Consider the following 13,723-nt stretch of genomic DNA (forward strand, 5'->3'; position numbering starts at 1 on the left):
TTAAATTTTCATATTAAGCACATTAATTTTTTTTTGAGTTTATTTTAAATTTATTTTAATTCATTTTATATTGGCATAATTTCTTATAAGAATATTTTTATATTTGAATATACATATTATAAGAGGATAGTGTTTATGTCAAAATTGGTGTAAAGATAAAAAGCCTTCAATTTTTTTTAAATTTGTTCTAGAACAATGAGGTTTTAATTTTCTTTACATACAATAATAAACAGTAATATATTATTTTTTTATATGTATAACACACACTTTCTATCTTTTAATTACATAAAGTACATTACATTACACATAATATGTACATTTTCATGTACATAAAACTTTGAATCATTTTTGTATTATTACGCCAGTGGTCATAACGAACTCACCCAACGTTTTAAGCCTAGTTTATATTGAACTTTGCAAATTCGGCAACAAAAAGTTTCAACACAAAAATGAAGCGCCTACGTAAGTTTTAAATAAGCCTAAAAGCCTTACTATTTGTGGTTTGAAATTTTGTTATAAATGTCTATTTAGTATACCTGTTACTCAAGACTGTAATTTATATTTGTTATTATAACTGCTGGTTTTTAACAAACATTTTAGTATAAAGAATTTTTAAGGATATATGGAAAATTTTCAGTCAAAATTTTCAAATACAATTTTTTTAACCGCATCCACACTGTGTATGTAAACGTATTTCGTATTGATATTCCATGTAATAGTTGTAACAAATTGACATGGAATTTGAAATTTTGTGGGAAAAAAAAGGAAAGGTCCGAACCGTTGATCGTAGCTTAACATTGCACGCTTCGCCACCATTTAGATATTGTGGAATAAAGTTGTAACAATTAAAAATACTTATTTTTCAAGATTTTAATAATTTTAGATAACGAACTGTTTATGACAAGGTAACCCTGGAATTTTGTTCATTAATAGTACTTTCAGTGATTTATTTATTTTTCAAAAAGTCAATTCTAAACAAAATACCACATTTCTGGCGTTACCATTTGAAGGTTAAAAAATCGATGATTGTTAGGCTTGAAGATATTAAAATAAATATTGGAAAATCGAGCAGTACAGAGGAAGCCTATACCTTCTGTGAGCATCTCTAATCTGACAACTACAACGACAATAAAGTCTAGTTTTCTTCTTTAGTGTATTTGTGCCTGTTTTTTTTTCAACTTGTTCTCTTTCTTCTTTTTACCTTCTTTAAACAATTATTTATTTCTGCACCGTTCAAATGGTCAAATGGTAAAGGCGGTCTTATAAGAAAGAAATATAATTATAATTTTACAAAAAATATGAATAACCAATAGATTGCTATAAGTTTTATTTAAAATTATATGATTTCAATGAATTTAACATTATACTAGCCACGTGTTGACACTTGTAAGTCAACACGTATTTTATACGTGACAGATTATTTATTTTCATTTAACATTTCTTTTGTCGCACGATTGCCGTCAGATACATGTAGAACAAACCTCGTTAAAACCCAGCGGGTGTTTTCATAATTTAAATTGCCACACGAGTTGAGATTTCTTGCGGTGAAAAAATAAACACCGCTATCAGCGGTCCCCAGCCGTCTGTGACATTTGTGTTGTCGGTTTAATTTAACGTTTGCATAACAGTTGCTGATTAGAGTTTATTCATGAATTTATCATCGGCTTACTTTAAGTTATATTTTAATAGTTGAGATTTGAGATTCAAATAATCCTGAAATCAACAACATTAAAGTAATCTTTTACTAAGTTTTCCTCATCGAATGGCGACTTGGAGTCGGCAGATGCGGCGAGGGTAAACACACCACCAGGTGGATCAACAAACTTAATCCAGGTCGCTCGTAGTTGCTGAATGTGGCCTATGCTTTGTAGTGGGCATCTATCGTCTGACATGTTGATGTTTTCTATCTCACAAATCCTTCTTTTTATACTAAGCATTCTGTTTTGGAATATACCACCTTCTGAAATTATAGAATCAGAAATCCGCTATAATACTGTGATCTAAAAGTAAGATGAATTTGTTTGTAAAATGTAAATTCTTTATTTATTTTTCTATATCAATTTCAACATCTTAGAACTTTTGCCGACGCTTTTCCAGTCCAAGAAATAGTCCTGTACAGCCTTCAAGACCTTTATCGTTTCGGTTTTTATCTCATCAATCGTATCAAAATGCCCCGCGTTGGCCTTTTGCGTTTGCTGAGTAGCCAGAACTCGCACAGAGCCAAATGAGGCGAATACAGTAATTGCGTAATGACATGACTCGAGTTTTCAACTCCTTTTTTTTTCTAAAAAATTTTGCGATTTTGGCACCAATCGAGATGACGCGTTTGACAATTTTGAAACATTTGACAAAAACATATGTAACCAGAGATAATTAAGTCTTTTGATAAACAGAACCTAAGAAAATGTTCAGTCCTATGAACTCAAGAAAAAAATACATGTCTTCCTAATGCTTTCTAATGATTTAAATGAAAATTTCACCTAATTTTTTTATCACAGAATATGTTCCTAAAGTAGGTTCGACGAAACTTATTTGCAATTATTGTTATAAATATATACACATATATATATATATATATATATATATATATATATAAAACACAAATAGTGTTACACAAGACCGCCCTCTTCTTTAAAATCTCAGTTTCAAATTTAAATACATAAGTTCCGCGAACTCAGTTCCGATGAAGCTGCAAAATCAGCCGGGCAAGCAGCATCAATATATATGTGTATATATGTATGTATATATATATATGTATACATATATATATACATACATATATATATATATATATATATGTATACAAATTAGCGGAATTAGCCCGTTTTCGCTCGTTGAACGCAGACATTCGCACAAAGGTAAACTACACGCATGTTAGTGAGTGATAACTTTATACAGCATGATTGGAAATAGGTTCTTCTAAGAACGCGTAAGCAAAAATGTTTAAAGCTTTTACGAAGCTTTTACGTCCCAATCATCCTGCATAACATAAAACATGAATGATCCACGTACTCTATTCTCATCTCAGTCAAGTGTGTACATTATTTTACAGCGCAATACTTCTTATTCTGTAAACAAATATCGAAGTTGCGATAATTCGTTGTAAACGTAATAAAACATGGCGATGAATTTAAAATAGACGATTAATTTGCGTGGGGTATCTCTAGAATACACATTGTTTATAAGGAGTACGAATAATATTGAATTCTTACCGTATGTAAATATTTTATTTTAAATTAAGCCTCTTAGTGGTTACGTTCAAATTGGACATTATGTTTGAGTAGAAAATGAAAATGTATGTACATAACTTTTCATAAAATATCAAACAATAAATAATATGAAGAATGTTTTAGAATATATGGTATATATTTTATTTAGAGTTTTCTATTATTTACCTTTTGACTGCATGAAGGAATCTCAAATCTACCACCTGGGCTCAACGATTATGAAAGTATTTTTTTTATTCAGAATTTTGTTTCAAATTATGAGATTCAGATCTTTCGTTCGTTTGTTTTAGTCCAATTTTTCTGTACTTTTTCTATTATCAGATTAATCATTTCAATAAGAAGCAGCTTGTAAGTTGAACGTCAGTAAGTTTAGTTCCTCAATCATTGGTCTAGTAAATTTTTCTTAAAGAACGTTGTATGATTATATCTATCGTATTATCAAATATTATACACGACATATACAGAGTGATTGGACATAGGTTTAAAATCTTTTAACTTTATTGCTGACATGCTATGTATAGGAAAGCTTTTATACTAATAAACAATCATCCTGTATACAAAATGTGATAAAGTAATATAAGCAAATGTAAGAAGGTACAATAAACATAAAGTCGTAAGGTAAAATATAACTTTCAGAGCATGATTGATGTTCCATCTGCCGTTTCAATATTACACCCGAACATTACCGCAGCGTTACGTGAAAGATTTCGCTTAAATATTTTTGAATGGAAAAGTAATAACACACAACGCAAATCCATAACATTCTTCTTTAGTGTTATTTGTCTAAAATATTTTCATCCCTTTATAAGTAAAGGGTAAAAAGCCAAATTTAAATTCAAAATGTCTTTATTCGAGTAAACATTGATATGTACTTTTAAATCGTCGATTATTTTAACACAATAAGTAAGTCAGCTGAGCTGTTTTAAATAAAAAAAATACATTTATTTATTTTCACGTGTACGTACCACATATTTAGATAGACAGGCAACTCTTAAAAGCTATGATAAAATAAACTTTACAAATTTACATTTATAACAACAAACATAAAACGATGACTCTATTTAAAGGTCGCTTTATGTTGTCAACATCAGGAACAATGATTTGAATGTCAACATTTTTTTTCATTTCTTTTTAACTTAAACCTCTTAAGTTAACATCACTTAACGCCTAAACCTTTAAGTCTGTACCTTTTAGATTAACGCTCTTTAGTCCAATAATCTTAAACTTAACACTCCTTAGTTTAGATATTTTAATCTAAACTTGTTGATCTTATACCTTTGTGGCCTATACACTTTTAACGTTCACGTTCACGTTCAGGATAAACCTCTTTAACCTAAAAGTCTTTATGGACAATGATCACTTCATAATTTAAATATATGTTATTTCAGTCCGTAAAGTTCAGTCAGTTAATGGCATTACATTAATCAAATTAAGAAAAAAATTTCAACACTTAGATGTTCACTGCAAGACTTAGACAACCAAATATATTTATAAGGGGATATACCATGTGACATAGCGATCGCAGTCTGATATTATGGTATGCGAAAGAAATTCTTCGTTTTGACGTTTGACGAAGTTCCAGCTCATAAACGCCCACTGCAAAGCCTAACCCTTCCCTCAAAGATATCAGGCAGGCAGGTTTGCGTTTGCAGTGTGGTATTATGGCAGGCAGGACGTTGCTATACGAGTATAATTAATGTAGAAAGGGTGAATTACATAATATTGTATCCTGAGAATCGAATCGGAAACCTACGACTGCAAGTTTCAGTCCTCTATCGCTGGGATACCACTGCACTGCCACAAAAAAGAGTATATATATATATATGGCATTTTTTTTTCATGATGCCACTTTTCTCTTAGAGAGTATGGTATTTAGTTTCTGTACTATGGATTATAAGGGCAACTCTTTTCTATCACATAAAACCTGTAACGATATCAGGTACCTGTAACATTACCGCACAAAACTAACTCTTAGAAAATAACGATGGGAGAATTACAAAACACGATGAATACAGATGTCTGTAACATTTTTGTTTCACCTATAAGTTGAATGTTAACTTGTTAACCTTTAACTGTGGACGCGCGGTCTCACAGACCGCTTGCAGTTTGTAATTTTTGTGTTTACCCCTTTCCCTTTGCTCGCGTTTAATGCTCTCAGTAGCTTTAGTTTTAGCGCCGAAACGTATGTTGAGATGAGAAGTTGTGTCGGCGGCCACAAATTAGCTGAGTTATTTTACTTTATACTTTGACCGCGGTCTGTCGGACCGCACGTCGACGTTTCCTGCGTAAATAATATAAACGGTGACTTTTTTAATTTGATTGTTTTATGTTATTTTCCTTCAAATATCAATGAATATTGAACGAGAAGATGGCCTATGCTCATTTTATATCGCATTCTTGACTTGTGTGGTACAAATGCTCATGTACTACACAATTAGCACCAGAGCAAAAAAATAGAAAGTGGAGTATTCCTAAAAAAAAATAAGACGATCTTTAGTCGTTCCGCATATGCAAAGAGGAGCAATAAAACCAAATATTTCAAACGAATTGAAAATGACTATGAGGCTAGTTTTATTAGGGGCAGATATGCTCCTAGATGAACCCCCTAGCCAGGAGAGTGATTCATTAAAGGGAAAAACATGTCGTTTTTGTCCGCCAAAACTAAAGAGAAAGTCCTATTACACTTGTATAAGTTGTAGGCAAGTCATATGTTTACAGTGTTCCAAACCCTTGTGCAAGGACTGCCAATAATTTTAAGCAATTGGACCAATGTCAAAAAATTTGTATTTTAATTCGTTTTTATATTAGGTTAAACTGTAGATTTATAGTTTTTATTGTTATTTTTTCTAAAAAGTTTAATTCATTCGAGTTTTTCGTCCTAAAATTGATCTCTAGTAAATGTATGCCAAAAAGTGCCTTTTTTGTTAGTATGCTTTATTTTATTTCCAAATAAAGAAAGATTGATTAAAGGCCTCGAAATTATTTAATTTCAATATACCTGAAATACAATAAGTACAATAGTGTACAAATAAAATTAATATTTACGTAATATTTGGACTTCAGAACATAGCGGTCTGAGAGACCGCGCGTCCATGGTAGTGTGACAAAAAAATGACGTCCATAGTTAAAGGTTAACGAAATAAATATTCCTTATGCTCCCATAGTGGTCGAACCTATGCATCGTAGAACGTGTTGTGTTTTAAAATTAAGCAGAAGTGGGGCTCTAATATTTAAGTGACAGATGTTATTGTAGCTGGGGAAAACTGCCCAGTACCTGCCTGCTATCGATTCCGAGTCGGATTTAATCCCGGATACCGCGAATATTGCAAACACACCATAGGTTTAAGTATAATGTAAAAATGCATTATATTATTCACAAAATAATTTAAATGTTGTTTAGTTTACACGATTTAATATACTCGTTTAAAAGACAGGTATTCTAGAATTATTTGTAATGAAGTGAATTAGAGTGTTTCTGTTTATATTTCTTAATAATAAATTCTAAATACAGGTTAAGTGGTAAAATAATTAACACCTAAAAAGATCTAACGAAACACTTGAAAGACTTGAACATTTAACGAAGTTGAGCGTAGAATTGAGTGAAGTTTAAGCTTTTGTTACTTCCCAGTTGGCAGCGAGGTAGCGGCTGAAAGGAACTGCTGCTAATTAGGTGTCGGAGCTTCCATTGTTTTTTTGAAGCGACGCTTCCGTTAAAAACGATGGAATAATTACCAATCATTCAACGCTCAAAACAAACTTAATCACTTAATCTTTTCATCATTTATTTATTTATATCGCTATATATAGGAAAGCATTAGAATTTTAATCAATAAAATTGAAAATAACTTAAATAATATTTTAGAATATCTACCGAATACAGTCCACTCTGTGGTGGTATTATTTTTTTTTTGGTCTCGTTTTTGGTGCTTCTCGTTCAACTTTTATCAGACAGGATTTTAATTTACAAAATATTTATTTAAAATATTTTTTTTTATTACCACACTTATATTTCGTCTTTCTCAATGTCTTTCATTCTCTTTTATAATTTACTTCGCAATATTTCTCATACCTTTCCATATTTACTATCCATACATCGCCTTACTTCGCTTTCACTCCAGCTTTCTACAGTTTTATTAATATTATTTTTATTTCTTTATTCTTTAGATTTAATAAATTTGTTTAACAAGTTATTTATTTCTATTTCTAATTTATTTTCTTACAATCTATAACGCACTTAACTTCTTGTTTATTATTTTCATTATTCTTGTAGATTTTAATATATTCTTAGCTTTTAATTGTTTTTGAAATTTAATATCTTAGAGCTACTCCAATATCTTCCGCAGTTCCCAAAATTCAATGGGAGTAGGTCTTACGTCCCCTGATAGAGTAGCTGTACAAAAGTGCACACATTGAATCTCTGTGCTCTTTTAATTTTAAATACACGATGCTCACTTTTGTAACAACCTCTAACCCGGAGCCACTTTTGAATACTTCCTACGAGACGGGGAATATTTTAGCCTATTTGAAACTTATAATCTCAAATTTAGTAAGGAATGACCAAAATCTTAAAACATTTTGTCTCACTTTGGTATGGTCAATATCGTCCGGAACAAATATAGACCAACGGAAGTTGCCAAAGTGGTATTGGGAATACCAGATATTGTGCAGTACGTATGCCCACGGGGTTTTGCCGCCAGCGTATGGCGACCACACAGGGTGATTTTGAACGTGACGCCTGTTTTCAGCAGTGGAAGTTTTATGGCTGATATAATGGATAAAATGATGACTAAAAACTTTACTGAACTTAATGAAAACATTGACTACGAAGCGTTTAACCACATATAACTTAACATCACATATGCAATACTTAACTAAGATCGATGACGATCTTCCCGGACCCCCGGGGATCGCTTAACGTCCGATGAACAACTCTACACTCGTCTATTATCCTTTCTACGAAAAAACGCTAGCACGCGGCTCACGTATTTTATCCTTTAGGCCTAAAGTTACCTTAATCGATTATTTCTTCACGTAAAACTTACTATTGCGCCTAAATATACAAATAACAATAAGATCATTCCGTTTACAAACATTAATTTCACCATTTTAATATTAGACTTCAAAGAAAATAAGAAAATTTTAAAAGCCGTTTAAGATAAGTATCGACCCTCACGGTCAAAGTCAGCCTCAAATCAAAGTTTGTAACATTCTTAAAAAATTAAATCCTATAAAGTTTTTGTGTCATTACATTTATTATACTTGTATAAATAAATAAGATTGCTAAATATATGACTATAAGAAAATAGCTCGAGAGAACATGAAAGAAATAAATTATTATAAAAACTAATAAAATTAAAATAATATTAATGTAAAGAATATTAATTTTAAATTTAATTCAGTAAATTTTTTCAGGCTGTACGACGACTCGCGGTACGTACTGAGAGTTGCAATCGTAGGTCGCCGGTTTGATTTCCAGAATACAGCCTCATGTAATTACCACTGTATGCATTAATTATAAAGGTTTTCTACTGCTCCCAATCAAGTTTAGAAAGCATAGGCAGCGGTGATCTCCGTGTCCCATAATACAACACTGCGAACGACAATACGCGTGCTAAAGCGTGGTGATTATTGTATTACCCCCGTAGATAACTTTGGGAAAGGCTTAAGACTTGCAGAAAGTGTCTATGTAACGATGTTTTATAAAGAGTAATTTTACATATTTAAATAATTTCATCATCGGTATGGTGTGGGTTAGGGTATAATGCAATACGTAAGGATTTCTATTTTTGATACTTTTTATGCCTTTGTCGTATTTTTTTATTATAGTTTATTTCTAAAATTCAATTATGACAAGCAATTGCAGGGAGTAGGTACTTAGCACCAATGTTACGTAGTAGTTTTGAAGAAAAATATGTTTCTCAAAATTCTTGTCATTCATGATTTATTATTATTTTTAAAATACATATTACTTGCTACAATATGTATCTCGCTTTGATTATTAAGAAAATAATATTTCAACAAACCAAAAAAAAAAACACGATTAAATACCTTTAAAAAATATTTTTTCTATCTACTTATACCGATAATGAATCGAGGTAACACAGTTTACCATTTGACGTGTGTCGCAAAATTATCATAGTAAACGTCAGAATTATATTGAAAAGATTATGCGATATAAATTGTTTGCAGCGTTCGGAAACAAGACATTATAACGTCCAATTTTCGCCTTTGAGGGAATATAAATGCTGAAATCACCTGCTCCATGCGTTCAGTTCGTCGGTATCTTTGCAATAAAATTTGAATATTAGGGCATTTTCTCTCTGGCGAGACATATTCTCTGGAACTTCTTTCGCGGCACATCTTAGATATAAATACGTAGCGTTAAACTGATGTCTGAATATCTTTAATCTGTTGCAATTACTTTAAATGAGATTATAATCACCTGTAAGCGTTGAAAAGGAATATCTTAATTATTACAATTTTGGTAAGATAACATAATCATTCGGGTTCATACCTGTTCTAAGAAAGTTGACAATAAATAAAAACAAAATTAAAAAATAAAAAATAAACGAAGCGAATATATAGCAATAAGGGGCGTAGTACTAAGGGTTTTAGTATGTGTATTTAGTCCATCATTCGTTAATTTCTAAAGTCTTTTTGTATTTAATAATCTTAGGCGTTCAGCTATCTTGCAAACTTTTAAGTAGTTCGTTAACCAGCTTGGGGGGGGCGATGCACTTCATTGCACGACTACTGCTACATAACGGAAGTAGCTGTATATTAGTCCTTTTCTTACTTATGATGGACTTCCACAAAGTAACGCCTGAATCTATAAAATATTTAATATACTAATTAGGTAATTAAGAGAGAAAACAATGTTAATAGCTAAACTGTAAAAAAAATTACCTATAAACAAGTTAGTAAAAGGTTAGGTAACCTTTGTATAATAGTTAATGGCGACAATTCATAAAAAATCTGCCGTTGACAAAACTTCACGACTCCAAATACAAAATCTGTAGTAATCTAGTTGTATGATGAAGATAAAGATTATTTTGTATCTAGGATCAAGACTCGAAGGTCTTTTTTTGGTCTATTTCTGAGTCAATAATGACAATAATACGACGAGGACGAGGAAAATGAAGTAGCAATTTATTTCACGAGATACAAACTAACATAGACACATTCTTGTGATAAATAACGAAATATATCTACAAATTACTTCGATTTAGCGAATTTATTTCATCCTTAACCCACATTTAATTAATGATTCAATACAACAACGATTAAACCAATCGATTTAGTTTAAATATTCATTTGGAAACTATATATTTGAACGAAGTATCGAAATGTTTTCAACTGTTAAAGGAAATTCTGTCTATGTCAGTATACAAAGGGATTGTACCTAAACAAATACTTGTTATCGTTCAGAAAAGCATCGAATACATGATTCGATATTCGATCAAAATTTTATATTTATCTACACTTGTTAAAATTGATATATTTTCACAGGATTTTATGTAATTATGTTTGGTAATATCGCCCAATGATCACATTTAATTATATAATAATCAATCTTAATTCTAATAAAGAACTTCAACTTTTTTCTAGAACAGGCTTGAGGAGGAGCATAAGTATAATCAATTAAAGTTTAAGTAAGTAGTTGATGAAGGCCAATGTATCAAGGCATCCCTGGTCTTTATATGTAGGTCATTAGCCCCTAGCACCGAACTCGGCTTGACTTCATATAAAATATAAAATAGAATGTAACGTAACTTAAAGTTACGTCCTTTGATACTATTTGCAAAGAACTTTTAGGGAGACCGGAAAGAAATGTCTTTTCTGCGCATGCCGATATTTGATTGTCATTAGGTAGCTCATTACATACTTGATAGACGTTGTATACTATATGGCAAAAGGTTGTTGACAACGAAGGTAAATATATTGTTGATAAGAGATAAAAAAACTTAAAAATGTAGTCGTGTGAATTTAACTAAAGAAAGCGACGTTATTTTCCGATCCCCTAAATAGTTAACTTTACTTTGCAAATAGTTTCAAGGGAAGTAACTTCTTAGCATTCCATATATGAAGAACAGCCGGGTTCGGTGCTAGGGGCTAATGACCTGCGTATAAGGTTCAGGGAGGCTTCGATACATTGTCCTTCATCAACTACTTATCTAAACTTTAAATGAATTTACTTATGCTTCTTCTAAAACCAGTTCTAGAAATAAATTGTTGTTCTTTCTTGACCGGACTATCTATCAGTTTATAGTGGTTAATTAATAATAATTATTTCATCGACTAGTTCATCTAGAGAGGCTTTTGTTGCTGCCAAAATTGGGGGGGGGGGGTAGAATGAGTATGGTCACCCACTCGATGGTTTGAATCAATTTCAAAAGACTGAAAAAAAGGGTGTATTGCTCCCTAGAATTACACAAAATGTAGAAGCTTGGAAGAAGTTGGTAGCAGAAGTAGACGTGATTGATAACAACACCCAGTCACGAGGAAGTATTGATGAAGAAGAAGAAGTTCATGATGCTTGTTTATTACAATTTTGTAGTCTTTGAAAATATAGTTTCAAAGGTAACAAGGTAAGTTCTATCAATAGGTTTTTCAATGTATAGCCAAGAAAAATCTATTAGGAAATATGAAAACAAAATCTTAATCCATGTTTAAGTTTATTAGGAACTATTTACAATGTTTACCTGTGAAACATCGAGTTAAATGTTAACTATATTTCCACGTTTCACTTTCAAGAGGAAATTTTCGTAAAAGGTTTCCTTAAAATTTTCCTCCGCGGTAGTTCGTTAAACTGTTAGTTCTCAAATTTCCGTCAACAAACTTTAGTTTTAAAGTTTAGCGTTACACATTACATTTCCGATACCGCGGAAGCCGTTAAAGTGAATTTTCAAAGCGGAACGAGCGTATCTTACATGACTATATAAAATAATTAGGTAACTCAAGTATTATGTGTAATAAACTTATTTCTAGTAAAAACATTCTTATAATTTATTTATATTTATTTAGTTTACAACTGAGTACAATTTAAAATCGTGTTTTTTTTTTGGTTTACAATAAAAATAATAAATGACGAATCGAAAATGAATCTTCGTTTCGGCCCGTAGACTCCCACTACATTGCATAGGCCTCCGCCACTCTAGGTAGGTCGCAAGACTCATTCCTCTACCGCTGAGCTACCACTGTTCCTATAAACTATATGTGAAATATAATTAAACTTTGAAAAATGTATCTCAATTTTTTTTAAATAAATGGAAGGAACTTTTTATCCAAATTATTATATCATATGATTACTTAAGGCCCGGTTAAATGTTACGTGAGCTAAATAGCGAAAAAAGAGTATTTGTGACGGTTACATATTAATAAGATGCATTTATAAAATCGGCTAAAAGAGTTCACAACCTACAGCAAAACTGTTTATTGGGTAAAAGGTTAATCGTAAATATATTCGTTAAGTAAGAAAAGGACCAATATTTAGCCACTTCCGTACATGCAGTAGTAGTCGTGCAACAAAGTGCACCGCCCGCCAGCCCGCTGATAAATGCGTATGCGGCAAATAATGCGAATCACACAACTGCCACCGCCAAATCACTCAACACTTGTTTCACCCCTCCACGGGGCATCTTCAGAAGTTTTGTTACACCGATTAGTGCTAAACACAGTCACAGAGAGAATATATTCGTTGATATATTGTGATGATATTTAATAATTAATTTCTTTAATGACACAAAATGCAATCTCTATTTGTTATACATTTCAATCAAATTTTAATTCGACTTGTTAAAATATTAATTTCAACAAACAATCGTCTAAATTGTTCATTAAACAGTAATATTAAGTGTAATAAAATGATATTTATGAATATTGCAACATTGAAATTTATTACTGAATTTAATGGCGTTTGTACAGTACATGTTTGAAATAATTTAATATGTCCAGTTTATAATGACCGCTGTTATCATATTTACTTTTATGTGAGTAAAATTAATTTATTTTCCATTTGACTAATAAAGATGATTTAAATGTAACAGAAAATATACATAAATCACTACAAAACGTCATTCGTGCTATGCATATTTTTTCTACATAGTATGATTGGAACAAAAAACAATCAAAACATCTGGCTGCATCCAGAAGTTATGGTATATATATTAATTTTAAGTTATGTATATATGTATGTATATTTATTTATTTATAATGGCTTTCGCTCGAATAAAATCCGCAAACATCTCTGTTTATTTTAATAATAAAATATTGACGGTTCCTTTAATACGTGAGTTAATGTATTATGTAAAAAAATTAGCAAGAATTGTGAAGTATACAATGTGAAAAGAAACAAATTATGTGCATCTAAGATAATAAGTTGATAAATAGGGTCCTGGAAAATTTTCACGAGTTCTTCTTGATATATAAAAATAGTCAAAGACATTAGTGTGTTACACTATCAAGTATTTTAAAAATATCACACTTTAGGAATGATT

This window comes from Battus philenor, unplaced genomic scaffold (genome assembly GCF_028537555.1).
Source record: "Battus philenor isolate CCGP_79_NKW_IND1 unplaced genomic scaffold, ilBatPhil1.0.hap1 SCAF_4, whole genome shotgun sequence".
Classification (NCBI taxonomy): Eukaryota; Metazoa; Arthropoda; class Insecta; order Lepidoptera; family Papilionidae; genus Battus; species Battus philenor.